The sequence below is a fragment of the Pholcus phalangioides genome, unplaced genomic scaffold (genome assembly GCF_987345545.1).
Source record: "Pholcus phalangioides strain wild (caught in Gottingen) unplaced genomic scaffold, Ppha-v1.0 ptg000017l_1, whole genome shotgun sequence".
Classification (NCBI taxonomy): domain Eukaryota; kingdom Metazoa; phylum Arthropoda; class Arachnida; order Araneae; family Pholcidae; genus Pholcus; species Pholcus phalangioides.
Window position 1 is genome coordinate 19909318 of NW_028301610.1, and position 16876 is coordinate 19926193.

The 16876-nt window shown below is 37.2% G+C and overlaps 1 long non-coding RNA gene across 1 annotated transcript; it reads right to left on the minus strand.

Moving 5' to 3' along the window:
* Positions 1–11669: 11669 nt before the first annotated feature.
* Positions 11670–15046, minus strand: LOC149072508 (uncharacterized). Its single transcript, XR_016194365.1, has 3 exons — positions 14897–15046; positions 14264–14337; positions 11670–11814 (listed from the first exon to the last, which is right to left on the minus strand). It is a non-coding gene; the product is annotated as an uncharacterized LOC149072508 (long non-coding RNA).
* Between the last annotated feature and the right edge of the window lie 1830 nt (positions 15047–16876).

Genomic DNA, 16876 nt, shown 5'->3' on the forward strand with positions numbered 1-16876 from the left:
AGCAAAATTTCGTCAGCACTGCCCCCACCTCCTAAGGCCCCTTTCACACGGAGCGGATGCGGGTCCGGATACCCTTTCACACGAGCACTAAAGATGCGGGAGCGCCCGCATCTTTAGTGCTCTTCACGTCCGAACCCACGTGAACATTTCCTAGGTGCGGGAAATTTTCGGCTCGTCTGAAAGGCTCAGTATATTCCAACTGTTAACTTCTTCCGGACCAGCGTCCGCATTCGCATCTTCTCCGTGTGAAAGGCCTCTAACGCATATTGGTGGGATACGAAACGCTGAGGGAATCTCCAACATTTTCGGAGTGTTGAGCACTTTATATAAAGGTCATAAAAAAAAAAAAGAGCACCCATGTGTGGCAACTCCTACTCCTTTAGAAACGCCTTATAAGTCAAACCAACTCTTAAAACGTGGATATCATTTAAATTGAATGTTTAATTGGTGAATCAATAAATTTATGTAGAACATACATCCTCAACCCATGACCCGCTGGCCAAATGCGGCCTTCGTCATCATCTGATGTGACCCGTGACCTCAAACCTACCTAATTTTGCAAAAATGAACTGAGCGGCAGCACATTCCCAGATCACTTAAGTAACCCGCGGCATATTTATAGAACACTTGAGTAACCCACGACAGTTTCAGACCATTTAAGTGACTCGCGGCGCTGATTCAGATAACTTAATTAAGTAAGCCCACGACATGCCCTCTAACAAATGAAGTAGCCCACTTTCTCCTAGGGATTGAGCACCCTTTACGTAATCAGTACATACAGTGAAAATCTGGCGCAGCCCCAATATATTTTGCGGCCTGGTGCGATCGCACCCTCCACACCTCCCTAAGTCCGACCCCGTGTTTCCAGCATCAGAAAACAAGACATGAACAGATATTGCAATAAAACCTCTGTCCAAATCCAGTTTCTGATACATTTATAAGGTACATAACACTTTCCTTAATCAAATACATACATGCTCAACCCATGGCCTAATGTGGCCCTCAGAGTCATCTGATGTGTCTCCTGAAGGTTGAGCACCCTTAATCTTATAGCATGGGTGGCCAACTTATATTTGTTCGCGGGTCAACATAATGGTCAGCTGCAACGTCGTGGGCTGCACCAGTGGCGCCACTTCAGCGTATAAGCCGCACCATTATTTAAATTAATTATTTAATTACTTTCGTCACTAGAAATAAGTAGTCTGTAAGCAATTTGTTAATCTGGAACCGAAAGCTCAAGTAATTATCAGAAATTTATTTTTTTTTTCCTGGCACTTTTACCTTATCGAAGGCCACACAAAATCATTTCACGGGCCGCCGGCCACCCCTGATTTATTGCAAGGGTGCTCAACCTTTTGAAAAGTGCAGGGCCACTTCATTGGTATGAAAACATGTTGCGGGTCGCTTCAGTGATCGAGAACAGCGCCATCGCAAGTCACTCAAGTGATCTGTAACTGTTCTCTGCGAGCCCCTTGAGTACTTTGTAACTGTGCCACGGATCACTCAAGTGATCTATAAAAATGCCGCGGGTATCTTAAATTTTCTTGAAATTTGTCATATGCCGTTAAAGTGATCTGAAACTGTGCCGCTGTTCATTTAAGTGATGTGCCGCGGGCCGCTTGATGTGGAAGTGCGCAGCAGGTCCCACCCGGGCCTCAAGTGCAGAGGAGACTCATGAAAATCAGATAGATAGTTGAATCCCATTATAACGAACCCCGAGAGATCGAAGAAATCGATTCGTTACAGGGCTGGTCTTAGACATAGTGGCGCCCGGTGCAAAAACAGTAGTCAGCGCCCCCCCCCCCCAGGCGTGAATCCAGAGTGATGTATCAGAGAAGCCAATTTTTTGCTAGTCATTACTGTCCCGTAAAATGCGGGACAGATTCATTCTACCATATTATCAGACTCTTGGTGTGGTGATCGTCCTGATCATCCTCCCCCCACACCTCTTTCTTGGATATTAAGGGACGAAGAAGTCGGAAGAGCTTCTTCTAGAACGGGATTACTGCTATTTAACTAGTAAACAAGCATAAAACCCCAACTTTTTTGATTTAATTATGAGATTTAAAAACATTAAAAAAAGCAAAACGTCACACATTTATGCAGGACACTCATCACAAAGTATCAATCTTCTTCATACTTATTTTAATTGAATTTTATGGTAAAATTCGTGTATATAGTGCACGCATCACGTACGGGCAAAGCTGATAATAAAAGTGGTTAAATTAAAGTGATATTTCCGTACGATTTCTTTCATATTTATAAAACTCATAAACTTCATTTGAAATTATCCCTTTCAGACCCAGTACTAAGAAACAGAAGGGGGCAGGCAAACACCAGCTAAAACACCGGGCCCTGCAACATGGGCAGGCCCGTAACTGAGGCAACTTGGGCGGTGCCCCGAGCCGAATTGAGGGGGGGGGCGCCTTGTAACTCCTTTTTCTGAGCATAACCATTTCAAGGAGACTCCAAGAAAAGACTGCCCCCGAGAAAGCACGCTACGGCCTTGGGGGAAGGAGCAGGGCCGTCTTAAGAGCATCATGCCCCCCCCCCCCGGGTCAAGTGCTGTTTCTGAGGCCCTACCTAGTAAATTCCAGAAAATATCAACTAGGTCTTATTTTCGTGAGGCCCCCTGTATACTTTTGAGGCTTCCGGACCGAGCCCGGGTGGGCCCATGCGTTAAGACGGCACTGGGAAGGGGTTGTTTTTTTCTCTCTGTAGATTTTTTTTAACCTCAGGGACTTCGGCTTTAATCATTTTCTGCACACGAGGGCTAATTAGACCGAGACCTACAACTTATTGCCGAATCCGAACGGCAGACTTGCTTTTTTATACTCACCAAGAGGTTGGTGCACTAACCCCTTGATGGGGGACTCCCTGCGGTAGCAATTTTTTCTGCGGTCATGCCTTATTTCTGTTGTACCCGTGTCAGGAAAGTTTTCTGACAAGGACAAACCGGGTATCGAACTCGCGACACCTCTAAACATCCTTTGGTACTTTAAGCGAGAATCTTATCTACCTGGGCTACCGTGCCCCTAGGCGTTAATTTCAGCGATAACGCACGATTCTTGAAGTTTGGGCTGAAAATCCCTGAGGATAAAAAAAAGAATATCTAAAGCGAAAAGAGAAGCAACCCGCACATTTGTGCATACAGGGTCTAAGAAGATTATGCATAATCGCCGGTAAAAGGGATAAATGTTGCGAAATTTATCAAACTTACCGAGACGATTGGTTTTTGTGAGACTTCTACAGAGCGAATTGTTCTGAAAAAGGAAAATTGGATCTATGGTTCTATTATTTCGAATTTGCTCAGCTAATCGTAACTTCCAACTGTTCTTTTCCTACATCTTTTAATGGCAACAAAAGACCACTCAATCTGCTCCTGGAAAATCTCGCATTTCTCTCTTTCAGATGTTATCTTTCCATTTCCTAAGAACTTTTAGTTCCAGAACTTTTTTCTCGTTTCGCGGCGGCACAATCCAAATGTTTTCCAATATGTTTTGTATCCAATATGTTTCCCAAATATTATCCACTGTGCCTCAAATCGTAATTAATACATAAGCTTACCTTACAGTTGAAGGCAGCTAGATTAAGTTCACACTATGATTCGTATTCCCAAATAATGTATAACATAGTGGAAAATTGCATGTTTTAATAAACTGGCACAATATTTAATTAATAAATCTATTTGGTGAGACATATCGCTCTTATACCTAGTACCTTACCAAGGTGCAAAACAATGCTGTGAAGCATATCTTAGGGACAACGATACCAATGGAATAAAGCAATACATATTTTGCACCTCAAAACTTTTTTCTTAGTTTCAAAAACAGAATTGGGAGTGGGGGTCATGATTGTGGAATATGGTTTGCAAAGCTGTTTAAAAAAAAATCAAATTGAATTTCAACATACGTTTCTGATTAGTTTCTTGAAAGGGAAAAGATGTCTTTTTAGAGTCCCGTTGTGGCCATACCTTACCAAGGCCTCCTAGATAGTACCTCTGTCTAGGAGGCCAAGCCTCATAGTATCTGGAACAAAGATCCATGAAACTCCGAAAAGATGTTCAATTGGGTATGTACTGTTTGTTACAGTTTTCGGCACACACACACGTTGCACTCAGGGCGGCTCCAGACAAAATCTCTACCCGAGCGGGACCTTTCTATTTTTGGGCTCCCCCGCCCGACCTCCCCAATTAAAAAACCTTTTATTTCAATCGCTTCGTTTTGATGCTTTCAAAGGAACAGGATATAATCATGTCGAATTTTTTTTGCCCTTTTACCTTGGCACTCCTTCTAGAGTGGGCAGTAATCATTTTCCTATTTTTTCGCCTTTTTACTTCGGACTTAACGCTCCTCCTATAGAGAGGGCACAAATAAGTTTTCCTAATTATTTATTTTTTTGCGTTTCCACTTTGATATGACGCACTTTCTAAAGCGAGCAGAAATCATTTTCTGTAATTTCTTTCATCCTTTTAAGGCCGGATTTGGTGCTCCTACTAGAGAAAGGGAGGCAGAAATCATTTCTCCTAACTTTTTTCACCCTATCTACCTCAGACTTGGCGCCCCTCTTGCACAGCGAGCACAAATAATTTTTCCTAATTTTTTCCCCTTTCACTTCGGATTAGACGCCCTTCTAGAGCACACCCAGTCCACCAAGCTTTTAATAAAAGTAATACAAGTCATTTTAATAAAAGTAAGCGTTTTTAATAAAAGTAATACAAGTCGGGAAAAAAGAGGCATGAAAGGCATCTGGCTCAAAATCTTTCCCACATCAGAAGACACCAATTCTTGTAATACTCCTCACAACACAGGAAAACACTTTGGTGACCCCTCCATTATTATTTTTATTTTTTACTGCACAACAAAAGAGAAAGAAATTGCTTCTTCCCGTCCAAATCTCCTGCATGGGTAAACGAGAAGAGCTCGAGAGAGAGTGTATTTTTATCTGACCAAAATCGCTATGTACTGTACGTATATAGGTGCACTGCCCATCGATACCTTTCTTTTCGAAAAATAACCGTAATGTTATATACACGCAAACTTCGAATTTTTTTCTCATCTCGGTCATTTTTCACGTATATATTTTAGTATATTAAGTTATTTTTTAAAAAAGTATCTTAAAGATATTTTTCTAGTAATGTATATTTAACGCGTTTCGGCGCCCCTTCTCATTTCGCGCCCCTGATTCGTTATAACGGAATTTCGTTATGAAGAAATTCCAGGTTTTTACATTATTCCTGTCTCATCTTATCTGGGAGATTCGAAAAGTTTTTGTTAAAACGAAATGTTTTCGCTATAAGGGTATTCGATAAAACGGCAATCAACTAGTTAAAATTTTCGAGCGTAAGCATGCAAGTTTTTAGGCGGACATTTCAACCCAGGTAGGAGCCTCGGAGTCCCTTTGCCCGAGGGCCCATGACGCTCTTAAAACGGCCCTGTCTGTAGGTCGCTCTCTAACGTGGTCCCCACTCTTTTTGGCCATTTATATGCTTTTCCACTATTTAGTCACTCAACTGCTTGCACACTAAGTCAGTGGTTCTCGACTTTTAGAAGTCTACGGCCCGGTTTATTTATTTTTCTGTGAGTGGAAGGCCAAGTCACAGGGCCACAACTAGACTGAAACAGGTGGGTCTGGTGCCCGCGGCGCCGGACCAGAGGGGGAATCGAAATCACCCTATAACTCAGGGGCTTTTAACATTTTTCACTCACGATCCATGAAACGGTTCATTTTTTCAAAATTAGTGAAACCAGTGGCGCAATAAGTGCATTTGTAATAGGATAGCGAGTGGATTTGTACGACCCATTACGGAGACTCATGCGAATCAAATTTCAGTCGTGACCCATGGCTCAAGAATCCCTGGCTGTAAGTGGATTTATACGACCCATCTCGGAAGTCACTGTGAATCAAGTTTGGGTCGTGACAGGGCCGTCATTTCACCTTTGTCCGGGGGGGGGGGGGCAAAGCACATGTACTCAATGTATGTATATATATTACCATATTTAGTGTATTTTCAAAAGTCGGGGGGGGGGTGCAACGGCCCCTCCCCTAAATGACGGGCCTGGTTCGTGAGAGATACATTGCATCAATTATCAAGTATTTCATCAAATTAAAATTTTCTATACATATATATATATATATATAAAGTTCGAAATTTTATATTCAATTTTTTTTGTTCGCCCCCGCTATTATTTTCGCACCAGGCCCCGAATCTGGCGAGGGCGGCCCCAGGGCACATGATGTTCTTGAGACGGGGCCCTCCCTGTGCATGACACCTTGGTGGACTTGAATAGCAACGGGTGGTTTTTTTTTTACAGCGTTGTGTCGAATTTTCGGCCAATTTTAAGTGTTAAAAATTTAATTAATAAAAATTAACGAATATTGTCGCTGGTAGCATAACAGGAAACTCGCTCTCTATATACACTATCTTACTATATGGAGTAACAAGTCGACATGACAGCTTTTGTTTTTATATTGATCAGTTGGACCCGTTTGGAAATTTCAACTGCTCTTTGAAATTGTTCACATAAAAATTTGGTCTCGAATTTCCCGAAAATATTCTTATTCTCAATCACACTGATGCAAAAATTTTCAATTAATTTGATTATTTAATTTAAATTATGCGGCCGAAATCATTATCATCCGAGAGATGGCGTCAGATGATTTACGGAAAATTTACCGACTGCTGTTCATCGCCAGTAACCATCGAGTGACCACATGACTGACTTAATTCGCCTCTGTTCACTCACTTGCTCATTTATCTACATTGCTCCGTTACTAACTCCTTCATTTACGCACTCACTCAGTTGCTCATTTTCTCTCATCCACTCACTCTGTCACTGTCGATGAATTGGGTTGTCGGTGAGTATTTTCCCAACCGTAATTTTTTCTTTCGGTGAATTGCTGGCTTGGCTGAAAAGGCAGCTGGATGACATTCGAAAAGATGGGGGGGGGGGGGGGAGACTGGAATACAGGCGCGGTGAAGCGCCGCTGTGGTGGTCGAGTGGTCATAGTGACGGACTCGCATCGGCGCCACAGTGGTGGTCGGCTGAAGTTGGTTTTCTGTGGTTCCCAACTTCAAGGCGCGAATGTGAGCCGATCTCTCCGTTAAAAGGTCTCGCCATAGAGAGCAACAGGCCTACAACGTTACAAATATTCAATCATTACACTTCACTCACAATTTAAAAGCATAGATGGCAGCACTGAAATATCAGACAACACTAGCTACACTCTCAGACTGTTAGGTGCATTAACGCTGTCCCAGACTCGAAGCTGGGCTGGAAGAGATCTCGGCAACGGGATAAGTCCGGTGGCAGAGACCCTGGCGTTCATTCATTCAGGCGCGGTGAAGAAAACAGTGGCACTTACTTAAAACTTCACTCACTTTCATTGACCCTTGTTTTTGCTCAACTTGTGCTGATTAGGACTTCCGTCGCTGAATTTGGACATTCAGAAACTCGGCGTATGCCCTCCGGGAAGGGGCTCTTGATGTTTTTGCTTATGACCTGCAACGCATTTCCAGATCATTAAGTGGCCCGCGGTATATTTTTAGATCACTCAAGTGATTCATGGCACATTTACAGATCAGTTGAGTGACCCCCGCCACAGTTCTGTCATTGAAGTGGCCTGCGACATGTTGTCATACCAATGCAACGGGCCTGCTTTCCCTTAAAGGTTGAGCATCCATGCTCTACAGCGAAGACTGCAACTAGATGCTTGGTCAGCCAGGGCAAGCATAGATTTTGGCTCCCCTTGTAATGTTGAAGGAGAGTTTAATGGATGAAATTTACGCCCCCTTCGGTCCGGCAACTGGAGCACAAGACCAGGATGACCAAATAAAAAATTAATTTTTCTGTTTTAATAACTACACAAACCCTTGCAAAATGGATGACATATCTGAAGTCAACATGTTATTTGGATACTATTTTCAATTGGGTATATGCTTCTAGAATCAACAGTTCATGATTTATTTTAGGATAAAGGGACTTTCCTATGAACTATGAATAAACATTGTTAGCTCGAGACTCCAAAGTGCTACAACCAGGGCCTGTTGCTCATATGGGGAAATGGAGCATGTGCCCAGGGCTCTGAAACTGGCTATCTTATATCATAGGTACGAGCGCATATCCCCTTCCCTCTGCATATGCCTCTCCTCAAAGAGCAATATATATATATATATATATATATATATATATATAACAGGTGACTAAAAATTTCTATTTGCTTACAGCCGAAACTTATGAGGAACAGGCCCTAGCTACGGCGTCAAATGAGTGTTCAATGAAAACTAATGATTCATACTTTCACCTAAAATGCATTCCATTTCATGTACTTCTACTCTTAATTTTCTTTTTTTTTTTACATGAGTACAGTCAAATTACGTTATAATGACACCTGTTGTAACGACACCTCAGCTATAATGTGATTCCTGTAGATAGCAGTGTTAGCAACCATAGCTTATGTTAATGAAAACAACAATCTCTTGGATATATTGACAAATTTTCGTCGCTTCTGCTTTTATTTTTTTCAAATCAACCGACATATATTTTATTAGCAAATAGAGGAATAAAAATAGAAAGGGGAAAAATTTACCAAGAAGCCATGGTGTTTTCCCAAGAAATTTTTTGAATTAGAGTGGTACTGATTAGAGAATACTGATCGCATTAGAGAGTACTGATCGCATTAGAGAGTACTGATCGCATTAGAGAGTATTGATCGCATTCAGGAAACGTACATCTGTTATTCTTTGATACTCAACGATGAATATTTATGAATATGGGTCATTCTCGGATAATTGTAATTTTTGGCTTTAAAAAAAAATGCAATTATCCATGTCTGCAATCATGAAAAACATTACCAGCAGAAATCGTCTGCCTTAATTAAAGCTGTAATTAATTTATTAATTTTCTACTTGGACATGGTAATTGTGACCATGATAAGGACAGCCAGAACCATGGCAATGAGATGCCTAATAATTACATATATATTTATTTTATACACAGCTTTATTAATTTTGTAATTTATTACAAAAAATTAAAATTGCACATTAATAAATAATGTATAAAATGATAAATTTCCTCGAAAAAAACTGTCAATTTTAGAACTTTCAGAAAAAACAAAATGTCTAGATGATATCAGGTAGGGGGCTGATATCTTTGAAAATGATATTTGCTTCAGAAATCCCAAGGCAATCTCTTTTAACTGGCCATTTGAAGCGATTTATACTTTGTTTAATGTCTGTTAATGATCTCAACAACCACTCCTGCAAGAGAAGTGAAATGTTCAGGAATGTACAATTTTTAATTTATGCGTTTGAATGAAATTTTTTTATATATTATATTATGGCTTATGCTTTATTAATTATATTATGCTTTCAAAATGTATTTAAAATGAAAATTATCTTTTATTTTAATAAATTCAGCAATTAATTACCTATCACAGGATTTTGTGAAAATGACACTGTTAAACATTGTCTAAAAAGGGGAAAAAATTGCCTCTAATATTTAAATACAAATTAGAAAGAGGCAAAAACCCTAGATACAGTAGTCTGTCAAATCCGCACCCCTTGAGACAAAGGGTATTGCAGATTATAGAAATTTGTGGGTTTTATCATGGGTTTGTTTAAATGTTTTATGCAGATTTAAAGTTAATTATTGTATGCAAAGTACATGCGTATAATTAAAAAAAACTTTAGCCTTAAGGATTATTTAATGAAAATTGAGAATAAAATTGATCAAAAATGTTCTTAAATAATTACTATTAAATCAAAATAATCCTAATGATCTCTTTTCTTTTATCCTCAAATTCAAAATCACAATGATTCTATTTAATTGTCTTAATGACCTAAAAATTGGTTTATAAAAAAATAACAAAATACACACAAAGTAAATCTTAACATAAAAATGCATCAATATTTTAAAAAGAAACATCAACTTTGAAAACAGAAGTGGATAAAAATTAAATCTAACACACACAGAGAGAACTTAAAATTTCTGCTATTGCAAACTGTCCCAAGAATAAACTTTTATATGATTTTTTTCCCCTCCGAATTAGCCAAGCAAAAGTTCATTTTATCTTTAAACCCAATATTCAAAAATATTTTTAAATCTACATAAAAAACTATGTTTAATTTTTTTTTCATATTTCAACAAGTGTACAATGCAGCGCTTGAAAATGAATGTTGGTAAAAATGTGAAACATTCATGGTTGATTTGTATAATTCACATTATGTAGCCAAGGATATAAAATTTACCATTATCTGAGAATGACCCATATATAAGACCCTGGGGCTGGATTCTCCCCTTGTCCTTAGAAAACGCTCGGTCAGCACTTGTCCTTAACTTAAGGAGCTGCTCAACAGAGAGCTTCAAGGAGAATTCCCCGAGACGGATTCTCCCCTTCTCCTTAACCATTATCCTTAGGATCACGTGACTGGTTGCGGAGAAAAAACGGGTCTTTCGGTTCGTTCAGTTCGGTTCTTCGGCTCAGCTCATCGTTTGGCCAATCAACGTAAAGCAAAAATTTTACAACTACTACTATACGTATCGAAAATCAATGTTTCTTCTACATTAGTGGCAACAATTGCTTTATTTACATTAATTTCCCGCAGATTTTTCCCGCTCCCTAATTTTTATTTTTTTACATTGGCATTTGCTTTTTTTCAGAGTTTTTTCATTATATATCTTATATTAGTTTTTTCTTGAAAATTTTATATATATATATTTTTTTTATTTCCATTAAATTTTAGCCAGCTTATCCCTTTAACCCTTGCGGGTGAGATACTTGGCAAACATTCGTTTTCAAAAATTTCCCGGTCTTAAATGATTACGTAACAAAAAAATTAAATATCCACGAGTGTGACTAAATTTTTAGATTCAATTTTTTTGTATAGAAATTTTTTTACTATAGAGATTGAGTTTAAAAAAAAATTCAAGTAAAACTAACAATGTTGAGTTTTATCTATGATATAAAAACCTTAGAGGAAGTAAGAGGAAATTAATAAGGGTATATATAAGGAAGGTATATATCCTTTTAGGTAAAAACCCAAGGGAATCAACAACACCTAAATTATATTCATTAAAAAAATGTAACGCATGCTGCATAGTACAACCACTTAGAGGTTGACACAGCAGTTATGCTCAATCACGGGGTGGGATGTTGAACATTTTCCAAGTCTATGAATTTAATGTCAATGTTAAAGCCATTTGGATTTATGTCTCATATTTCTAAACAAATGCTACATACAATTAGAACCCCTGCAATATCAGCAGGTCAGTTGGAAAAACTATATTCTCAAAAGAAGTGTGATCTCTCACTCAGGGAAATGTATTCACCAGAGATTTCTTAGGTAGGATACCCACTTTGTACTGTAACATAACAAGCAAATTATCAACTATGTAATTACATCTGTTATAATGTATTTACACTCAAGTTATTAGAATAAGGTTATTTAGAACTGTTCATTTTGTTTTTTCAGCTGCATCTAATAAAAAAATAAATTGTAACTATAATTTGGATAGATTAACTTTATGTTATTCCATCCAGTTGCATAAGAAATTCACGTGTATTTTTAACAACTGATTCTTGCGTCAAATTCACTGCAATAAAGCAACATCCATAGATTTTTTTCGAATTTAAAATTGTAATCACAAAACAGAAAACACCTATTTACAACTCATGAATAAATTTATTAGATACTTGTATACAGTATCATCAAAATCATTTCACATGCACATATATGATCGTGCTACGTATGAATATACATGATGATCAACTTCCAAGTCAGCACTGAAAGGTCATTTCATTCAGCATTTTCACCTGAAATGGAGGAAGTGGGTAAATCGATAAATTAATGAATATTGGAAGCTTTGTGTGTGTGTCATAAAAATGACAGAGTTAAAAATGAAGGTTCAACTTAATTGAGAAATTCATGGATTAAATCCATCAGCACACTTCATGAGCACTGAGTTCTCCATCAGCACACTTCATGAGCACTGAGTTCTATGTCGTCAACAGAAATGTAATTTCTTCCTTTTTATAACTCCCTCACTTCAGCAAAGTCAAAAATCTAAAAACATTTTAAATAGTTACAAATAATATTTCAATGTATCCATAGTGATGGAACACTACTAACAACCATATATGCACTTCACACACATTCCTCTCATATTTTCCTTCTGCGTACTTTCTAGAAATTGTTCATTTGTTGATTAGTTCGAAAAATTTTACAAAATTGCTCACTTGTGTGTTTAAATAACTTTTTTTTCAATGTTCATTCAACAATTGATTATGTGTCAAAGATTCTCTCACATCTTTGGGTAGGGTGAATGATTTCTGAAACTTTTTGAGCAGCAGATGTTTGGGAAAGCTAGACCAAACTCACTTTAAATGAGAAAGAGCAAGTTTTTGCTTATTTTGGACAATTGCACTGCTCATTTAGAGATAAAATATCTTCACACAATCCAAATATGATTTCTCTGCCTAATTAAAGATGCCTATTCACAATAATTATAAACAGGGACATACATAAACAGTTTTTAAAAATCATTGAAGGTGAGATAAAATGGAAACCTTGCTAACTTGACACCTGCTTAAGTGGACAATTTTCTCGATCCTATAAGAGTGTTGAGTTATCAAGGTCCCACTTATACTACTGCACCACATATACACATTTCGCTAAGGAATTTAACATGATTGGCATGTGTTGGAAAGTGGATAAATAGTTTCTGTAAGGTTTCCCCCTATCGGGAAGGAGCATGATGGGATTAGAAAGCGTGGGTGGGGGGGGGGGGGGAGAAACACCATCGACGGTGAAGAGAAAAAAGCTTGATGTGTTTTGGATAGTTAGAGAGTGGCTCCTGTGGGCACTAAGCATAAACACCGAAACAAACTCCACATCAGCTTTCACTACACGTACATTCCAACATGTACCAGTTCTTCATAATATCCGCAAAGGAATATAAACGAGGTGCATGTGTGGTTTATTAGTAGTCTGCAGTTACAGCTGTATTTTTTCATTGTTCCTCCAGTGATAAAGAGCACGCGTGGACAATGTCCAATAGGACCTGACAGTTAGTGTAAGCATCAGAAAGCTGCATGTGAATGACATAAAATTACTGATAAATCTCCTGCTGGCCTCTCTAATGACAGCATAAATGTAATAAAGCCAACATACATGAGTCCTTGTGCACAATCCCTGTTTCGAAGTGCTTGCATGGTACGCTGCAGAACAACAGTGTGATTTGGAGAATTTTGCCCCTAAGGGCACTTTTATCGAACTGCAAACAATGCTTTTGGGGACTATTGCAGTTCTGCGTTTTAATTCTGGCTATGTAGGCATATTGTCTGTACTAGAAATCTAGGAATCCTAGTTGATGAACTAGCGTCTATTTACTCTGGGTTGGGCGATGCGAGTGTGACATGTTCGAGATATCATACAACACTGGCAAAAATGACCAGAATAAAAAAAAAAAGAGCAAGAAAGTCTAAATTAGAGATATTTGAAGCAAAGGAAGTTCTATCATACAAACATGGAGAATTCTGAATGTTAGGAGTGTATGCGAAACATTTTTGTTAATGCATTTACTGATTTACATCATCCTTGTCTGCTGCAAACCTGATGCCTACAAAACTTTACAAGATATAAATTTTTTCCGGAGGTTCTGTATAGCTATGAGTATGCAATGAACTAGGATCTAAGCAATATCTTTGAAACTTTTTGTGATTTACATGATTTTGAATTTAAAATATTGAGTTTTTTTAAATAAAGTTTTTTTCCCGTAAACAACCATATCTCAAAATTTTTTCATTTTTTTATATTTCAAAACTTTTAGTTCATTGAACAAAACAATATTATAGCAACATACTGTGTGAAGAACAAGTTGATATAAGTAGTAGTATTTCACAATGTTTTGCATAAATACTAATTTTAGATGTATAATTACTCTAGGCAATATAAATTTTTTTTTTCAAAATATTATGAAAAAACATTTTCTTATGTTTACATATGTTAAAAAACATGTCTTAGTTTTATTCCACATTCAAATTAAAAACACAAGTATTTCATCCAAAATGACGTTTTTGAAAAAGTACCTCACATGTAGTCCGTCGCCTTAATGCATGCTTCTCAAATAAAATACACATTATTTCAAGAACTGAATTACACTTAACTTTATAATGCTATTTCCTATGTAAGTTCAATGTTACAAAATTATAAATGGTTAGATACAGAAAAATTTCAAACAAAATGTAGGAAAATTAGACTTACCTTTAAAGAAATTTGCCAAAATCATACAAGATCTGCCTGTCATTTCCTTTAGAATACACCAGACTCTCCATACTCTGTAGTACAAAATATTAACATTAATACCACTAAAACTTTCACTCATAAAAATTAATTACTCATGCAATACATTGATAAAGTGCTTAATAAGCTGTTATATATGCAACCATTAAAAAAATTCAAAATCATGATACATATAGAACCTGCAGCAATTAAGGAAAGTATGCGAGTTAAATATAGAATTTGGCACTCATTTTGCATTGAATTAAAAAATAAATTTTTAACAAAATATATAGTGGGGTCTGACTGGGTGGCATGTAGTTTTTTTAGGATGCATTACATTTTTATGCAGGAATTTTTAAGCGCTTTTGCACATAGCGAGTGTGTGTATCATGTTTGCATGTCAACTTTTACATCCAAAATACACGATTGGCATTTTCATAATAGGGTTTAGAGAGCCTTGAACTGTTTCCAGTCATTAAGACAACCCGAAAATGAGCATTAATAAGACAAACATAAGATGCGGCATTATCGGTAGGCCAAACATAATATATTACTATAATACATGCTATTCCTATTTATGAAGGGAATTTATTTACGAATATGTCTCTTACACACACACATAGATCATCTTGCGATCAGCACATATTTTATGACGAGGTCAGTCAGTAGGATTTTTCTCCCAAAAATTTCGACTAATTTAATGTATATTAACATGCAAAGTGAGTGATATGTCATGACTAAAAATATTACAAAAAATAAAAAATATTCGGTTTCATCACGTTAACTTACCCTTCCGCTCAACAGCATGTCTTGTCATCTCGGCTGCAACTCCTCACATAGCTGCCTTACTGTATTTTTCGTTAACCTAAATTCCTTGCATCATCTTAAATGCATATATCAAGCATTAATAGCATCGAAAAACACGAAAACGATTGTTTGAATGTGAATATATCTTCTATTAGAGCACGCATCGCCACCGCCATTACGGGAAATGTAGTTGTCCTCAAGCTTAAGGAGAGCGTCTCCTCACTCCTCCACTAGCGCCATCTTTGTCCTTGAGTAAGGAAGTAAAGCTTTCCTTATTTAAGGAAAAGCGAGCGGAGAATACAGAATTTTTTCTCCTTTCCTTTATTAAGGACAAACAGCGGGCTTAAGGAGAAAAACCTCGCTAAGGACAAGGGGAGAATCCAGCCCCTGTACACACAACACAATTCCAGTGTTTCTCCCCTCAAGAGATCTTTTGGTTTCTTTTTACAAAAAGTCTCATTTTTTCTGTTTTTCAATGAAGCTTATTTTCATTTATAATCTTTACTCAAATTAAAGATAGTTTTCATAATTTAAAAATTTGCACACGACTATTTATAAATATAAATCACACCTATATGCGATGTGTTCAACCTTTTTTTCGTGAATATACTTTTATTAACTGCAGACTTGCTGTAGCACCTTATGTACCGTAAAGGCTGTTTATAGGTAATAACTGGCAATTTCCCTGACAATATTTTTGGTGAGAATAAGTGATGATCCCGTTTCCCTTATTTTTTTTTCCAATATAAAATATGGTCCACTCTAATCATAAAATTTTAACTTCATGCATATAATTTGATCATATTCGATTATATATTTTTCCAATTTTAAATAAAGATCTAAAAGGGTCGCAACCTTGATTTCAACAACAACTCAATAATAGTGAAACAATTTCACAGTATCTTCAATGTCATAACCAAGTTTGACTGAACACGAGGTCAATCGCAGGTTCGTAATTGGGATTTTTGAGGGTAGAAATGATTTTACTGCTCCTGCCCCCAACATTGTAAAATTTGATGATTTCGTATCTGTATTTAATCTAAACGGATGAAGAGAAAATATTTTGTCTTTATTTTTTTGAAAGACTACAAAAACCCATAATTGTGCAAATATTTAATAGGATTTTTCGCGCCTTTTGTCAATTGGAAGTGAAATTCCCAAGACAAAAGGTAGTCTGTATGAATTTATTTTACTCAACGTTTCTGTTGTGAATGTCATTTTTCCTATCAAAATATTTTAACTTATGAAAAATTACATAGGCAGAATTATTCTAATTTTAATCAGAGAGAAACACATATTTTTTCCTTTTTACACTCATTTATTACGGTTTACATTCTCGCACTTGCTTCCACTTTTGGTTTATGCTGAATAGTACACAGACATTAAGACATAAATGTAGATATTCATAGGAGTAAGCAGAATTTTCTCGGGGGGGGGGGGTTTAAATTTTTTTTTTCTCTGGGGAGGTTACATTTTTCCCTGCAAAATAACACTATAATCTTGGCTTGAGGGAGGTTAGCACCCCATAACCCCCCTTTGCATACAGCAATGTAGATATCATTCCATTCCCACGCTTCAATTAACCAATCACATTAGAGCTTTTTTTTGTAATGTAGAAGTATCTCCTAGTTACACTCACTTTCTTTGCGGCTGTTTTGCATATAGGGGTTTCCCAAGACTAATAATTACCATCAACAGGTGGTGTCATAACTTCAAACTAAATTTGAAAATTTATTATATAAAGTTACAACACATCCTGATGACGTCAGTTGCTGGGGTGTTGGGGAC